The following is an 18,735-nucleotide window of genomic DNA, read 5'->3' as shown; positions in this document are numbered from 1 at the left end:
CATGTTGGCCAGGCTGGTCTTTAACTGCTGGCCTCAAGTGATCTGCCCACCTCAGCCTCCCAACGTTCTGGGATTACAGGCGTGAGCCACCATGCCTGGCCTCTATTGCCCATTTTTAATTGGATTATTAGATATATTTCCTATTGAGTTCTTTGAGTTTCTTATATATTCTGGTTGTTAATCTCTTATCAGATGAGTAGTTTCAAATACCTTCTTCCATTCTGTGGATTGTCTCTTTAGTTTGTTGACTGTTTCTTTGCTGCGCAGAAGCTTTCTAACTTGATGTGATCCTTTTGTCCACTTTTGCTTTGGTTGCCTGTGCTTGTAGAGTACAGCTAGTGCTCGACTTACGACCATGATTGGTTCTGACAGGCTGGTCATAACAAGATTTGGTCATAAGTTGAGTAGGCTATATGTACAGTACTGTGAAATGATGTTATAAAAATCTTTAAGTCATGTTTAATCATAATTTTCTTTCATTATTGTCATATATCATAATTTTCTTTGTTCATTTTATGCCATTTGTATCATCTGTACACCATTTTTTTTCTTATTTTTACATTTGTCAGTTTTAAGTAAAACACTGCATTCATTACCAGTACAACTGGTTTAGTATTTGCAAAACATACAAAATTACAAAATACAGGTGCATACAAAAATACAAAATACAGGTGTAAAAAATACCATAGGAAACATTTTCCCAATTGCAAAACATATCAAAATATATAAATATGTATGAAACATTTTATTGGCCGCTGGTGCTTGGCTGCAGATCGTTGATGTCGTCATCTGAGGCAGCAGTTGGGGTTACCAGAGTTGGTTTTTTCATAAACATGGTGTGGGCTTTGTCTGAATTGTTTCTTTTTTGTTTCTTTTTTTCTTCATAAATTTCACGATATGGACGAAACACATCGTGCGCCATCCGTTCAATCCTTGCAAATCGTTCGATGTTTGGGTTCATTGCTTTGAAATGTATAAGAAGTTTATTGAGAGGGGTTTGATGAAAAATATCCAAGACACAAAACACAAATTGCTGTACCCAGTCTGGGATAACAGTTGAAATGGTGCACGCGGCAATGGTAGTGCTGCCAGAAGCTGGTCCACACTGCCTTACGCCCAGCTGGGCAACGTTTGCGCTGCCAGACGCGGAGCAGTGGTGGCTAGCGATTGTGGTCATAAAGTAGAATGGTCGCAAGTTGCATAGGTCGTAAGTCGATCAATACCTGTATTACTTAAGACATCTTTGCCCAGACCAATGTCCCAGAGAGTTTGCCGTATATTTTCTTACAGTAGTTTCATAGTTTGAGGTCTTCAATTCAAAACCTTAATCCATTTTGATTTGATTTTTGTATGTGATGAGAGATAGGGGTCTAGATTCATTCTTCTGCATATGGATACCCAGTTTTCCCAGCACAGTGTAATGAAGAGGCTGCCTTTCTCCCAATATGTGTTCTTGGCACTTTTGTCAAAAATGAGTTCACTGTAGATAGATATATATTTGTTTCTGGGTTCTCTGTTCTGTTCCATTGATCTATGTGTCTGTTTTTATGTCAGTACCATACTGTTTTGGTTACTACAACTCTGTAGTGTAATTTGAAGTCAGGTAATGTGGTTTCTCTATCTGTGTTCTTTTTTGTCAAGATAGCTTTAGCTTTTCTGCACATTTGTGGCTCTATATAAATTTTAGGATTGTTTTTTCCATTTCTGTGAAGAATGTCATTACTATTTTGATAGGGATTGCATTGAACCTGTAGATTGATTTGGGTCAAATTTTAACAATATTGATTCTTCCAATCCACAAAGATGGAATAGCTTTCCATTTTTGGTGTCCTCTTCAATACCATTCTTCAGTGTTTTATAGCTTTCATTATAGAGATCTTTCACTTCTTTGTTTAATTCCTAGGTGTTTAATTTTACCTGTGGATATTGTAAATGGGACTACTTTTTTTTTCAGATAGTTCACTGTTAGCATATATAAACACTACTGATTTTTGTATGTTGATTTTGTATCCTACAACTTTACTGAATTTGTTTTTCAGTTCTAGCAGTTTTTTGATGACATCTTTAGGTTTTTCCAGTATAAGATTGTATCATTAGCTGGGCGCGATGGCACATGCCTGTAATCCTAACACTTTGGGGGGCCCAGGTGGGTGGATCACAAGGTCAAGTGATCGAGACCATCCTGACCAACATGGTGAAACCTCGTCTTTACTAAAATACAATAAGTTAGCCGGGCGTGGTGGTGTGTGCCTATAATCCCAGCTGCTCTGGAGGCTGAGGCAGTGAAATCGCTTGAATCTGGGAGGAGGAGGTTTCAGTGAGCTGAGATCATGCCACTGTCCTCCAGCCTGGCAACAGAACAAGACTCTGTCTCAAAAAAATAAGTTGTATCATCTGCAAACAAAGATAATTTGACTTCTTCTTTTCAAATTTGGATGCTCCTTATTTCTTTCTCTTGGTTGATCACTCCAGCTAGGACCTTCAGTACTATGTTGAATAACAGTGGTAAAAGTGGGTTTCCTTTTCATGTTCCAGATCTTAGAGAAAAAGCTTTCAATTTTTCTCCATTCAGTATGATACTAGCTGTGTCTGTTATATATGACTATGATTATGTTGAGGTATGTTCCTTCTAAACCGAGGTTTATAAGAGTTTTTTATTGAGAAGCAATGTTGAATTTCATCAAATGTCTATTCAGTATCAATTAAAATGATCATATGTTTTTTTTGTCCTTCATTCTATTGATATGATATATCACATTTATTAATTTGTGTATGTTGAACCATCCTTGCATCTCTGGGATAAATCTCACTTGATCATGATGAACAATCTTTTTAATGTATTGTTGAATTCAGTTTGCTAGTATTTTGCTGAGGATTTTTGTATCAATATTCATCAGAGATACTGGACTATAATTTTCTTTTTTAGATGTGTTTTGTCTGGTTTTCATATCAGCATAATACTGGCCTCACATAATGAGTTTAAAAGTATTCCCTCATCCTCATTTTTTAAAAAAATCATGGCGGGTGTTGAACAATGAGAACATGGACACAGGGAGGGGAGCACTACACACTGGGGTCAGTTGGGGGGAAATAGGGGAGTGACGGTGGGGGTTGGGGAGTTGGGGAGAGATAGCAAGGGGAGAGATGCCAGATGTAGGTGATGGGGAGGAAGGCAGCAAATCACACTGCCACATGTGTACCTATGCAACAATCTTGCATGTTCTTCACATGTACCCCAAAACCTAAAATGCAATAAAATAAATAAATGGAAAAAAATAATTTGAGTAGAATTGGTATTCTTTAAGTGTTTTGTAGAATTCAGAAATGATGCCATTGGGTCCCAGAATTTTTCTTTACTAGGATATTTTTGTTATAGCTTTAATCTTATTACTCGTTATTAATCTGATCAGATTTTTGATTTCTTCATGGTTCAATTTTGGTAGGTTGTATGTGTCTAGAAATGTATTCATTTCCTCTAGATTTTTCGATTTATTGGCACATAGTTGGTCATAATAACTATTAATGATCCTTTGAATTTTTGCAGTATCTGTTATAATGTTTCATTTTTCATCTCTGATATTATCTATTTGAGTCTTCTCTCTTTTTTATTTAGTCTGACTAACATTTTGTCAATTTTGTTTATCTTTTCAAAGAACCAGTTTTTTGTTTCCTTGATCTTTTGCATTGTCTTCTTCATTTCAATTTTATTTATTTATGCTCTGATCTTTATTATTTCTTTTCTTCTACTAATTTTGGGTTTGGTTTGCTCTTGCTTTTCTAGTTCTTGAAGATGCATCATCAGATTACTTATTTGAAATTTTTCTTCTTTTTTGAAATAAGCACTTATAGCTACAAACTGCCCTCTTAGTACTGCCTTCGCTGTATCACATAGATTTGGTATGTTATGTTTTCACTACCTTTTGTTTCAAGACATTTTTCAATTTTCTTCTTAATTTCTTTATTGACCCACTGGTTATTCAGGAGTGTATTAATTTCCATGTGTTTCTGTAGTTTTCCAGATTCTTCTTGTTATTGATTTCTAGTTTTATTCAGTTGTGGTTAGAAAAGATGCTTGACAAAGGACCCAAACTCGTCGTTTTTGATGGCTGCATAATATTCCATGGTGTATATGTGCCACATTTTCCCTATCCAGTCTATCGTCGATGGGCATTTGGGTTGGTTCCAGGTCTTTGCTATTGTAAACAGTGCTGCAATGAACATTCGTGTGCACGTGTCCTTATAAAGAATGATTTGTGAACCTGGAAACCATCATTCTCAGCAAACTGACAGAAGAGCAGAAGATCAAACACCACATGTTCTCACTCATAGGTGGGTGTTGAACAATGAGAACACATGGACACAGGGAGGGGAGCACTACACACTGGGGTCAGTTGGGGGGAAGTAGGGGAGGGACGGTGGGGGGTGGGGAGCTGGGGAGAGATAGCAAGGGGAGAAATGCCAGATGTAGGTGATGGGGAGGAAGGCAGCAAATCACACTGCCACGTGTGTACCTATGCAACAATTTTGCATGTTCTTCACATGTACCCCCAAACCTAAAATGCAATAAAATAAATAAATGGGAAAAAAAAAAAGAAATCTCACTTTCAATAATTTTCAAACTACTTTTATTGGATTTCCAAAATGCAAATTAAAGAGATAAGTAAAAACATAAACATTCTTAACAAAATGGCCCAAATAAGAAAAAAAAAAAAAAAGAAAAAGAAAAGATGCTTGATACTAATTGGGTTTTTTTTTTAATGTTTTACGGCTGGTTTTGCGACCTAACATATATGGTCTATCCTTGAGAATGATCCATGTGCTGAGGAGAAGAATACGTATTCAGTAGCCATTGGGTAAAATGTTGTGTAAATATCTATTAGATCCATTTGTTCTATGGTATAGATTAAGTCTAATGTTTCTTTGTTGATTTTCTGTCTGGATGATCTGCCCAATGCTGCAAGTGGGATGTTGAAGTTTCCAGCTACTATTGTATTAGGGCCTATTTCTCTCTTTAGCTCTTTGTATATCTGGCAGCTCCAGTGTTGGGTGCAGATAATTTATAATTGTTATATCCTCTTACTGAATTAACCCCTTTATCATTATATAATGATTTTTGTCTCTTCTTACAGCTTTTGTCTTGAAGTCTATTTTGTCTGATATAAATATCCTGCTCTTTTTTGGTTTCCATTAGCATGGAATATCTTTTTCCATCCCTTTATTTTCAGCCTATGTGTAACTTTGTAGGTAAAGTGTGTTTCTTGTAGAGAACAGATGTTTCTTGTTTTTTATTCATTCAGCTGCCTTATGTCTTCTGATTGTAGAGTTTAGCCCATTTATATTCAATGTAATTATCGGTAAGGACTTAGTCGTGCCAATTATTGGTAAGTAAGGACTTACTTGATATTTGTTTTCTGGTTGTTTTGTAGTCATCTCTTCTTTCTTGTCTTCCTTTTAGTGACGGTGATTTTCTCTGGCAATGTGATTTAATTTCTTGCTTTTTATTTTTTATGTATCCATTGTATGTTTTTTAATTTAAGTTTACCATGAGGCTTGCGAATACGATCTTATAACCCATTATTTTTAACTCATGAAAACTTAACACTGATTGCATAAACAAGCAAAGAGAAAACTAATAAAAACTCTACACTTTGTTCCCCTGCTTTTTAACTTTTTGTTGTTTGTTCTTATATCTTATTGTACTGTCTATGTCTTGAAAAGTTGTTGTAGTTATTATTTGTGATTGGTTTATGGTTTAGTTCTTCTACTTAAGAGTAGTTTTTGTGGAGACTGAGGCAGGAGACTTGCTTGAACCTGGGAGGTGGAGGTTGCAGTGAGCCAAGATCACACCACTACACTCCAGCCTGGGTGACAGAGTGACACTCCATCTCAAAAAATAAAAATAAAAAAATAAAAAAACCAAAAAGAGTTGTTTACACACCACAATTACAGTGTCATGATATTCTTTGTTTTTCTGTGTGCTTACTATTTCTCGTGAGTTTTGTGCCTTCAGATGATTTTTTTACTGCTCACTAATGTTCCTTTCTTTCAGACAGAGGAACTCCCTTTAGCATTTCCTGTATGACAGGTCTAGTGTTGACGAAATCCCTCAGCTTTTGTTTGTCTGGAAAAGTCTTTATTTTTCTCTTTCATGTTTGAGGGATATTTTCACTAGATATACTATTTCAGGGTAGAAGTTTTCTTCCTTCAGCACTTTAAGTATGTCATGCCACTCTCTCTTAGCTGTAAGACTTCCCCTGAAGTCTGCCATCAGACTTATTGGAGCTCTATTGTGTATCATTTGTTCATTTGTTTCTTTCCTTTTGCTGCTTTTGGGATCCTTTTTTAATTCTTGTTTTGTTTTGTTTTGTTTTGAGAAAGAGTCTTGCTCTGCTGTCCAGGCTGAAGTGCAGTGATGTGATCTTGGCTCACTGCAATCTCCGCCTCACGGGCTTAAGTGATTCTCATACCTCAGCCCCCCCAAGTAGCTGCAATTACAGGCACATGCTATGATGCCCAGCTATTTTTTTTGTATTTTTAGTAGAGGCAGGGTTTTGCTATGTTGGCCAGGCTGATCTCAAACTCCTGGCCTCAAGTGATCCACCTGCCTCAGCCTCCCAAGGTGCTGGATTACAGGCATGAGCCACCATACCCAGCCCCTTTTGTTATCCTTGATTTGGGGGAGTTTTACCCTTTTGAATAAACTTTCTACCTCCATCTCTTCTTTAAGATCAATGTTTTTTTTATTTTTAGTATTTTAATACAGTTCACATCAGTGTGTGTGGTTCATTTCAGTTCCTTCACTGCCAAACCAGGGGGCAGGGACTCCTTCAGTTTCTCTGCCTTCTCCTTGTCAGTGATGACCAGGGTGTAAAGGTATCTGCTGCATCAAACTTTAAACTTCACATTGTACTTATTTTTCTTGATCTTGACAGATTTGGCATCCTTTCATTGGGCTATGAGCAGAAAGTCCCTAATTTCCTTAATTTTCTGAGGCATGGTGATGAGACATGCTGGGAGTGGGCGTGAACTGGGACAGCGAGCAGCAACCAGGGAAGAGGATGAAAAAAAAGGAAGATCAATAATTCTTAGATTTTGCCCTTTTGAGGCTACTTTCTAGATGTTATAGGCACGCTTCATTCTTCTTTATTCTTTTTGCTTTCATCTCCTTTGAGTATATTTTCAAACAGCCTGTCTTCAAGCTCACTAATTCTTTCTTCACCTTGGTCAGTTCTGCTAATAAGAGACTCATGTATTCTTCAGTATATCAATTGCATTTTCAACTCTAGGGTTTCTGCTTGATTCTTTTTAGTTATTTCAATCTCTGTTAAATTTATCTGGTACGATTCCTTTTTTTTTTTTTTCGAGATGGAGTCTCACTGTACCACTCAGGCTGGAGTACAGTAGCATGATCTCGGCTCACTGCAACCTCTGCCACCTGGGTTTAAGTGATTCTTGTGCCTCAGCCTCCTGAGTGGCTGGGACTACAGGTGTGCACTACCATGCCCAGCTAATGTTTGTATTTTTAGTACAAGTGGGGTTTCACCATGTTGCTTAGGCTGGTCTTGAACTCTCGACCTTAAGTGATTCTCTTACTTTGGTTTCTCAAATTGCTGAGATTACAGAAATCTGATAGAATTCTGAATTCCTTCTCTATGTTATCTTTCTTTTCTTTCAGTTTCCTCAAAACAGCTATTTTGAGTTCTCTATTTGAAAGATCACATACCTCTGTTTCTCCAGGATTCGTCCCTGGTACCTTGTTCAGTTCATTTGGTGAGGTCATGTTTTTCTGGATGGATTTGATGCTTGTGGATGTTTGTCAGTGTCTGGGCATTAAAGAGTTAGATATTATAGTCTTTGCAATCTGGGCTTGTTTGTGCCCATTCTTCTTTGGAAGGCTTTCCAGGTATTTGAAGGTACTTGGGCCCCAAGCCCAGTAATGCTATGGTTCTTGCAGACTCATAGAGGTACTACCTTGGTGGTCTTGAATAAGATGCAGAAGAAGTCTCTGGATTACCAGGTGGAGGCGCATGTTCTCTTCACTTACTTTCTCCCAACAAACAGATTCTCTCTCTGTGTGCTGAGCCACTTGGAGCTGGGGATGATGTGACACAAGCACTCCTGTGGCCACTACTAAGACTGTCCTGGGTCAGACCTGAAGCCAGCACAACACTGAATTTCACCCAAGGCCCACTGTAACAACTACCTGGCTACTACCTATGTTCACTCAAGGCCCTATGGCTTGGCAATCAGCATATAACAAAGCCAGCCAGGTCTGTGTCCTTTTCAGGGTGGCAAGTTCCCCTAGGCCCCAGGTGGGTCCAGAGATATTGTCTGGAAGCCAGGGATTGGAGTTGAAAACCTTAAAAATCTACCTGGTGTTTTATTCTACTATGGCTAATGCGGCATTCAAGCCACAAGACAAAGTCATTCTCACTCTTCCCTCCCCTTTCCACAGGCAGAGGATCCTCTCCCTATGGCCACCACCACCACCAGTTCATGGGGCGTTCTGCCAGGCCACTGCCAATGTTCACTTAAGGCCCGAGGGCTCTTCAGTCAGCTTTTGGTGAATGATGCCAGGCCTGGGACTTACCCTACAAGACAGTGGACTCCCTTCTTGCCCCAGGCAGGCCCAGAAATGCTGCCCAAGAGCCTAGGCCTGGACTCAGGGACCCCAAGAGCCCACTTGGTGCTCTACCACTCTGTGGCCAAGCTATTAGTTGAAGCCAGCATGTCTCAGGGTCTCATCCAAGGTTCACAGTGTACTACCTGGGTGTTGGTGGTGGTTATTCAGGGCCTAAGGGCACTTTAGTAAGTAGTTAATGGATCCTGCCAGGACTGGTTCCTTCCCTTCAAGGCAGTGGCTCCCTTCTTTCCCAGGGTGTGTCTAGAAATGTCATCCAGGAGCTAGGGCCTGGGATGGGGGCTTCCAGACCTGCCTGGTGCCCTATTCTACTGTGGCTGAGCCAGTATCCAAGATTCAAGGCAAAATCCTCTTTGCTCTTCTGTCTCCTCTCTACAAGCAAAAGAAAGGAGTCACTTTCATGGTTACAAACTGCACTGCCTGGTATTCAGGGAGGCGTGGTACAAGCACTCCCTAACCAAACTGTGTGGTATCTCACTAGATCATGTACCACCCCAGTCCACTGGCTCTAAGCCCAGCCTAGCACTTGCAGTTGCCTAAAGACTTTGAGTCATTGTGTTCTAGACTCTTTCACATTCACTAAAAAACCCAGAGCTCTTTAGCCCATGGTGGCAAGACTTGCCCAGAAACACAAGTTCTGACTTCTGGAATGGCCACTTTTCCTCTGGTTAGGTCTTGCCAAAATGCTCCCTCCATGGGTGGGTGCCAGCTAAGTTCAGCAGTTTTGCTATCCTCTGCCACAGGACAGCACTGAGTTCAATGTAAACTGCCCCAGTCATTGTGCTCTCCCTCCTCTAAGCAGGCAGATTTTCTCTTTGTGCCATGTCACCACTGCTGGGGTATGGGGAAGGGAGTGCATTGGCAATTCAAGACCATCTGTCCTACTCCCTTCAGTGCCCCTTGTAGCAGTATGAAGTTAAAACCAGGTACTGTGATTGCTTACCTGATTTTTGGTTCTTATGAAGGTGATTTTCTGTTTGCAGATAGTTGTTAAAATTTGTTGTTCCCATGGTGGAAATGATTGGCAGATGTGCCTATTCAGCCAGCTTGCTTGGCCACCTCCAAATTTTTTAAACATTTAGTAAAACATTTAAAAAATATGTCAATGAGTTCTAATTTGGCTCAATACTTTAATTATATATTAATATAATATAATATATATCATGAAAATAAAAATACTTTATATTTAATGTTTGAAAAATTAGAAAAATTATCTTCATTTCTTAAGGCAAAAAAGTATATTTTGTGTAAGATGTGGGGGCAGCTTAATGAGGATAATTGGATGTGGGAGAGGAAACAGCTCTTGGTTTGGCTCTGAGCAGCTCTGGTCACTGGTAAATGCCATTGTTGTCTATTGCCAAGAGTCAACTCCATTTGGTCCTCATCCATGTTTTCCTCTGAAGACGTTATATCTCCGTGGTATAGGTGTAAGAGATGTAATGCAACTTTTTAAAATGTAAAGGTGTTTTCTGACTTTGGACTTACACTGTTCTTCTTAGAATTGCACACTGTCTTTTCAAGGTGAACCTTTTAGAAATTGACTCATGCCATGCAATTTTATGCATAATGCATGCTTGGTAAAAGACAGTAAAGCCCAAAAATATCAGATTCATTTTCTCTATTTTAATGCTATTTTCCCTAATAATTTCCTAGGGAAGCATTATCTGATTGTATAACATTCCTCTGCCAATTATCTTAGTGATTCTACATATCAGCAATTCATCAGAATCTGTAACTGGCAGTGCCAATTATTCATAATTGTAACTTTTTAGAACCACATTTACATTTACATCATCTCTCTATCCATTTTGCAGTGAGAAAAAAAGAGGGCAAATTATAAAGAAATAACTTCTCTTTTGATTTTTTCCTGTGAGTACAAGAACAACAGATAAAAGATATTTTAAAATCCTGAAAGAACAAGTTGTGTATCTTTTGCACTTACATTCTATATATGTAAGCAGTTATTTGAGTATTGGGGGTATATGGTATCAAAATGAAGATCCTTCTACCCTGGCTTCTATTACAGCTTTTCTCACATTGAATTGCAATTAACTTTTTCCACAATCATCTCTCTCATTGTGAATCCCTTAAGAAGTTCTTATTTATATTTATACCTCTAAAAACAGCACACCCTTAGCTCCCAGATGATGCTTATATGTTTCTTGAATAATTAATTTATACAATCCCATTAAATTTGTATAGAAATAATTAAAATATGACATAATTTGGCTTCAAATAACATATTACCATTTACAGTGCATTTTAAAACTACTGAAATCCATTTCCAGGAATTCTCTATCTACTACATCATAGTTTCTGTTTCATTGGGATTATTTCCATCAGCATACTGTCATATTTCACTCTGATTTCTTCTTATCTTAAAAAAAACTATCTGGACCCCTTTTCTCTCTCAATCATCCCCCAAGTCCCTGTTTCTCTTTATAGAAAATCCCTCTACATGTTTTCTATATTTGTTGTCTCCAGCCCCAGTAGGGGAGTGGGTGGTGGTGAATGGCCTGGTAGGTTACTCAAGGCCTGGAAATAGTGAAAATGGAAAATCAGAAAGAAGACAGTCTGGGGAAGATACATGTGGATGGGTTTTACAGAGTGGGCACAAGGAGTGTAGATCTTTGTGTTTCACTGTAATATCCATCAGAAAACACCAACTGCAGAGGAGATATTCAAAAACAAGGTAGACTGAGTAACTCTTCTTAGCCATTCCAGTGCTTGCATAGCATGCTACGTACAGGGTCACCATGGTGGTGGGCTTGGAGGTTGTGCATGGGTTCAGTATCACAGGTTCTTTTTCACCATGGCTAACCCAGTTATTTCTATTGCTGAATACCAAACTGGGAAGCACTGGGGACCAAATGTGTTCTCAATACAGTACCCCTTAAGGAGGCCAGCTAGCATCTTGGATAAATGGAATATTTTGCATCTTTTCAATCCTGAAAGGATATAATTCATCTTTGATGCTAACTTTGAATAAGGATGTGACCTCTCTCCCTGAAGTAACTTTGATGACACCAGTCTACAGGGGATTATAATGCAGTTTGCCAACATGGCATCCTGTTGTACAAGGATTACACAGGCCACAGGCCAAAAGAGTCATTTTACAGCAAAACGGGATGGGATAGTGGGCACAGGTCCATGGGACCTAGGTCCTATCACATACTATGTTCCCCAGAGCACCAGCCTGATAGAACTTTGGAAAGGTTCTATTAAGATGCACATTTGTAGACAACATCCTGCGGTGGTGCTGCACGGTCACTCAGAATGTTATATATGCATTCAATAGTTGCATGACATTTGGTCTTATACCTGACAAGCTCACTGAACGGATTCAGGAACCAAGGGGTAGAAATAAGACTGGATCCACTCTGTGTGAGTCCTATGATCTAACTTGCAGAATTTATATTTTCCATCCCTGCAACTCTGTGGTCTACTGGATTCAAAGTTCTGATTCTCAGGAAGGAGATAAACTTTCACTAGGGATATGATGTTTCACTAATCTCAAAACTACAGCTAATGCCTGGCCATTCCTCATAGTCATGAACCAACAGGCAATGAAAAGAGTTACTCTATAGGCAGGGCCAACTGGCTCTGATTATAAGGAAGAAATCAGGTTGCTACTACTTTATGGGTCAGGAAAGAGCCTGCAACTCAAAGGACTCATTGAAACATCCCTTCGTGCTACTATTCCCAGTACATAAAAACAAACAGGTGAATGGCCTGATGAGGGGAAGGCAACCAACGCCTCAGTCCAGAGGTGAGAGTGTAAGTCATTCCACCAAGCAAGGAATCCAGAGAGACTGAGACACTAACCAAGGGTGGAGAAAATAGAAAATGGGTATGGAAGAGGAGGAGGAAGTATATCAGTTAAGGTCTTTGGAACAGCTATAGGAACAGGAACTATGGCTTGTTCTACTGACCATTCCATTATAAAACTTTTTCTTTCTAGAGATTATATCTAGCCCCCATCTTTATTCATTCTTCCGTTGATGGATATTTCAGTATTTCCACTTTGGGGATCTCATGAATAGTGCAGTTATGAACATTCATGTACAAGTATTTGTAGGGACATACGTTTTTAATTCTCTGGAGTAGATACCTAGAAATGGAATTGCTGGTTTGTTTGGTAACTCTAGATATTTTTGAAAGTGGCCAAATTACTGTACATTCCCATAGCAGTGTACAAGAGTTCCAACTTTTTTATATCCTTACCAACAATGATATTATCTGGCTTTTTTATTATAGCCATTCTAGTAGGCCTACAGTGGTATCTCATGTGGTTTTCATTTGTACTTTTCTAGTGACTAAGAGTGTTGAGTATCTTCCCCTGTGCTTGTTGGCCATTTGTATACCTTTTTGGGAGAAATGTTAATTGTTGTATATGGTGTGAGGTAAGGATTCCAGCTTCATTCTTTTGCATACAGATACCCAGTTGTCTCAATATCATATATTGAGAAGACTATTTTTCCCCCATCGAAATGTCTTGGTATCCTTTTTAAAATTCAGTTGACCATAATTGTCAAGGTTTATTTCTGAACTCTCAATTCTATTCCATCAATCTATATGTCGTCCTTATGCTTCATGTACTTCTTAAATAATATTTGATGGTTGATGAAAAATGTATAGCATCATCTGATGTGGCAATCAATGAATTGTAGCACTCAGAACAATTATATTTAAATGGAGGGTAAATGTGCCTAAAAGGAAGTACATTTTCTATACTTCATTCAAAATGGTAAAAAGTTGATATTAATAGATTATGATAAATTACATGTGTATATTGTAATAATACCTAGACAACAACTAAGAAATCTATACAAAGTGATATACTACCAAATACTATATATAAATCAAAATAAGATGCTAAAAATATTGAAATAGCCCATAGAAAGATAAGAAAAAAGGAAACAGATAAATGAGTAATAGGAAAACAAAACTAAGAATAATAATAAAATTGTACATTTTAACCCTAATGTATCAATAATTACTTTAAATGTAAATAGTTTAATTACATCAAAATGGACAGAAATTGGCAGAGTAGATGAAAAAAAGATCCAACCATAAACTTTCTTAAAGCCACTTCGAATACAATGATACAGGTAGGTTGAAGGAAAAAGGATGAAAAAAGATCTATCATGCAAAAATTCATTTTAAAAAGCAGCAGTGATTATATTAATATCAGATAAATTAGTCTTTAGTGAAAAGAAAATTACTGGCAACAAATAGGAATATTTTGTAACAGCAAAAGGATCAATCACCAGATAGACATAAGGATCCTAAATGTAATGGCACCTAACAACAGCATCAAAATTCCTGAAACAAATCTACCCCAGTTGTCCTATCTTCGCCCCAGGAATGAGATTGGCTGGTAGGGACTGGTTCTCAGCTAGGGGTGATTTATCCTAAAACATGCACTGTGTACAGATAGTTTTATTTTTCTATGATTGGGAGAAAGTGCTACCAGTATTCAGTGGGTAGAACAACTTGTGTGGATACAATGGGTTTGGTAACAACTTGTGTGGATACAGTGGGTTTGTGGTAAGACTTGCATGTTCTATCACAGCTGCTTTGCAAGAAGCCAGAAGACCAAAAAAAAAAAAATCACATTCGAGAGAGGGCTCCAGGGACCAGAACCAAATGTGCATGCCTAGAGCAATGTCCACAAGAAGACGGGCCAAAGAGGAGAGTGGAGTCAAGGACTCAGAGAGCTGGGAACATACAGTGCAGAACTGTGAGGTGAAACACACCAGCAGGAGCATGAATACCAAGGTAGAGTAAGGAATTTCTTGTTACAATTGAACAAGTGGCATTTTTAGACAGCATATTGCATAAAATTCATGAATCCATTTAAAAGCCCTAGAAAACCATTAAAACTTGTAGATTAATGCATTATGACCCAGTCTTTTTACTAAAATAGTTTTCAAAATCACTAGCATTTATTAAGTAGTTACTATTTCCAGATGACAATAACTTATGTGCATTATCTCACAATTTCCCTGGTAGCCATATTGTATTAGTTTTCTTTTGTTGCTATAACAAGCTACCACAACCTTGATGGCTTAAAACACATTTATTATCCACATTTATTATCTTACAGTTATGTAAGTCAGAAGTTTGACAAGAGTATCGCTGAGCTAAAATAAAGGGGTCAACAAGGCTGTGTTTTTTCCTTGGTAGGATCTGTTTCCTTCTCTTTTCCAGCTTTAGAGGCTGTTCACAGTCTATGGCTCATGGACCCCTTCATCCATCTTCAAATCCAGAAAAAACAATTTAAGTCTCTTTCACATCACTCCAACCTCTTCTGCCTCACCCTTTCAGTTTTAAGGACTGTTGTGATTACATTGCATCTATCCAAATATTCTGGAATAATCTTCAATTTTAGGGTCACCAATGTAACCTTAATTTCCCTTTCCTATGAAAGGTAACACATTCACAGGTCCCAGGGATTAGGATGTCAACATCTTGAGGAGCTATTATTCTGCCTACTACCTGTGAAATTAGTTCTATTATCCATAATTTGACACCTAAAGGAGTGGTTCCCACTAGGGGTGACTTATTCTAGTACAATGTGAAATGGGTGGAGACATTTTTGGTTTTTAATGACTGGGAGAAAGTGCTACTGGTATCTAGTGGGTAGAGATGCTAAACATCCTACAATGCACAAGGCAGCCTCCTACAGCAAAAAAATTATCTGGTCTAAAATGTCAATAGTACTGCTATTGAGAAAACCTCTATAAAAAAAAATCCCTGGGACTTGAAGAAGATAAGTGTATTAGTTCATTTTCACACTGCTATAAAGAACTTCCTTGGGACTGGGTGATTTATAAAGGAAAGAAGTTTAATTGATTCACAGTTCCACATGGCTGGGGAGACCTCAGGAAACTTACAATCATGGTGGAAGATGAAGAGGAAGCAGGTACATCTTACGTGGTGGCAGGCAAGAGAGAGCAAGTGTGAAGGAGGAACTGTCAAGCACTTGTAAAACCACCAGATCTCATGATAACTCACTGTCACAAGAACATCATGGGAGAAACCACCCCCATGATCCAATCACCTCCTGCCAGGTTCATCCCTCAACATGTGGGAATTATAGCAATTACAATTTGAGATGAGACTTGGGTGGGGGTATAGAGCTAAACCATATCATTCTGCCCCTGGCCCCTGTCAAATCTCATGTCTTTTTACATTTCACAACCAATCATGTCTTCCCAACAGCCCTCCAAAATTTTAACTAATTCTAGCATTAACCCAAAAGTCGAAGTCCAAAGTCTCATCTGAGGCAAGGGAAGTCCCCTCCACCTATGAGCCCATAAAATCAAAACAAGTTAGTTACTTTCAAGGTGCAATGGGGGTACTGGCATTAGATAAATACTCCCATTCCAAATGGGAGAAATTAGCCAAAACAAAGGGACTACAGGCCCCATGCAAGTCTGAAATCTAGTGCAGCAGTCATTAAATCTTAAAACTCCAAAATAATCTCTTTCAACTCCATGTCTTTCATCCAGGCATGCTGATTCAAGAGGTGGCCTCCCACAGCCTTGGGAAGCTCTACCCCTGTGGCTTTGCAGTGTTCAGCCCTTGTAGACTGATGCTGAGTGACTGTGGATTTTCTAGGCTCACAGTGCAAGCTCTTGGTGGATCTGCCTTTCTGGAGTCTGAAGGATGGTGGCCCTCTTCTCACAGCTCCATTAGGCAGTGCCCCAGTGGGGACTCTGTGTAGGGGCTCCAACCCCACATTTCTATTCCATATTGCCCTAGAAGAGAGTCTCCATGAGGGGTCTGCCTTTGCAGCAGACTTCTGCCTGGACATTCAGGTGTTTTCATACATCCTCTAAAATCAAGGAAGAAGCTTCCAAAGCTCAACTCTTGAATTCTGTGCACCCATAGGCCCAACACCATGTGGAATATGCCAAGACTTGGGGCTTGCACCCTCTGAAGCAACAGGCCTAAAAAAGGCCAAGCTGTACCTTGGCCTTTTTTAGCCACAGCTGGAGCTAGAGTGGCTGGGATGCAGGATGCCAAGTCCTGAAGCTGCACAAAGCAGCAGGGCCGTGGATCTGGCCCAGGAAACCATTTTTCCCTCCTAGGCCTCTGGGCCTGTGATGGAGTATGGATTAGTCCATGTTTATGCTGCCATAAAGAACTGCCTGAGACTGCTTAATTTATAAATGAAAGAGGTTTAATTGACTCACAGTTGCAGATGGCTGGGGAGGCCTCAGGAAACTTACAATCATGGTGGCAGGGGGAGCAAACATTCCCTTCACATAGTGGCAGGAGAGAGAACTGCAGAGTGAAGAGCAGAAAGGCCCCTTATGAAACCAACAGATCTCATGAGAATTCACTCACTATCACAATAACAGCATGGGGAAACTGCCCCTCCTCCAAGGTGGGGATTATAATTCAGATTACAATTCAAGATGAGGTTTTGGGTGGAGACACAGCCATATCATATCAGAGGGGATGCCATGAAGGACTCTGACTTGCCCTGCAGACATTTTCCCCTTTGTCTTGCTGATTAACCTTAAATTCCTCATTACTTATGTAAATTTCTTCAGCTGGTTTTAATTTCTCCACAGAAAATGGGGTTTTCTTTTCTACCACGTGGTCAGGCTGCAATTTTTTAAAACTTTTATGCTGTTACCTCTTGAATGCTTTGCTGCTTATAAATTTCTTCCACCAGATACCTTAAATACCTCTCAAGGTCAAAGTTCCACAGATCTCTAGGGCAGGAGCAAAATGCCACCAGTCTCTTTGCTAAAGCACAGCAAGAGTGACCTTAACTCCAGTTACCAGTACATTCTTCATCTTCATCTGAGACCACCTCAGCCTGGACTTCATTCTCCACATCACTATCAAGATTTTAGTCAAAACCATTCAACAAGTCTCTAGGAAGTTTCAAATGTTCCCATATCTTCCTGTCTACTTCTGAGCCCTCCAAACTGTTCCAACCTCTGTCCATTATCCAGTTCCAAAGTTGCTTCCGTAGTTCCAAAGTCACTTCCACATTTTCAAGTATCTTTATAGCAGTGCCCCCAAACTCCTGGTACTAATTTCCTGTATTAGTCCATGTTCACACTGCTATAAAGAACTTCCCTGAGGCTGAGTGATTTATAAAGGAAAGAGGTTTAATTGACTCACAATTTTGCATGGCTGGGGAGGCCATGGGCAACTTACAATCATGGTGGAAGGGAAAGCAGGCACATCTTACATGGCGGCAGGCGAGAGAGAGCAAGTGTTAAGGAGGAACTATCAAACACTTACAAAACCATCAGATATCATGAGAACTCACTATCATGAGAACAGCCTGGGGGAAACTGTCCCCATAATCTAGTCACCTCCCACCAGGCCCCTCCCTTGACACTGGGGATTATGGTGATTATAATTTTAGATGAGATTTGGGTGGGGACACAGAGCCAAGCCATATCAGTAAGTATCTTGACCACAATCACAGCTAATAGTTTTCAGAGCCATGATTTGAACTCAGGTCCACCTGACTTTAGATTCTGGACACTTTCTAACTCTGCCAAACTGCATACTTTTCCCATGACAAGTAAAACCTAATGTCCTTTTCCGTGAGTATATTAATGCAGAACTAAATGATGACTTCTTTGGCCTCTTTATTCTGAAGATTCAATACCCAAGTCCCAGAGAACTGTGCTTTGGTGATTAGGACAAAGCAGTCTTGTTCAGTAGTTGTTTCAAAGAAGATTTCATTGAATAGGGTTCACTCAGGCCCTAGAGAGAAACAAACAAACAAACAAAAAAACACAAACCCAATTGTGTGGAGTAGCATGCTCTCTTAGAGTTACAGGTAGTTAAGGAACTAGGTGAAAGATGAGATGTTTATGTCAGTTTTTCCTTTCTGTTTACCCATCTCTCCACTTACCAGTATGCCAATTGCTGAGAGTATTCAGAAGTATGTATCATCTATGAAGATGGATAAAAACCAGAGTGTTTACATTCTAAGTACCCACTAAGCATGAACCTTTGAAAATCATATCCCAGCAGATTTACACATGAACCAAATATTAAAGCAATACATGGTATTTATCATCCAACATGTAAAAAAATTGTGCTTTAGC

General features: G+C 39.2%; 1 pseudogene across 1 annotated transcript; it reads right to left on the bottom strand.

Moving 5' to 3' along the window:
* Positions 1–6,742: 6,742 nt before the first annotated feature.
* Positions 6,743–6,996, bottom strand: LOC116563560 (annotated as a pseudogene). The gene has a single exon (XR_004274457.1). The product of XR_004274457.1 is annotated as a 60S ribosomal protein L38 pseudogene (transcript).
* Positions 6,997–18,735: the final 11,739 nt, after the last annotated feature.

Source organism: Sapajus apella, unplaced genomic scaffold, assembly GCF_009761245.1.
Source record: "Sapajus apella isolate SASKATOON/1434 unplaced genomic scaffold, GSC_monkey_1.0 scaffold35, whole genome shotgun sequence".
Classification (NCBI taxonomy): domain Eukaryota; kingdom Metazoa; phylum Chordata; class Mammalia; order Primates; family Cebidae; genus Sapajus; species Sapajus apella.
Note: the sequence above shows the minus strand (reverse complement) of the source record. Positions and strands in the feature narration are given on the sequence as shown.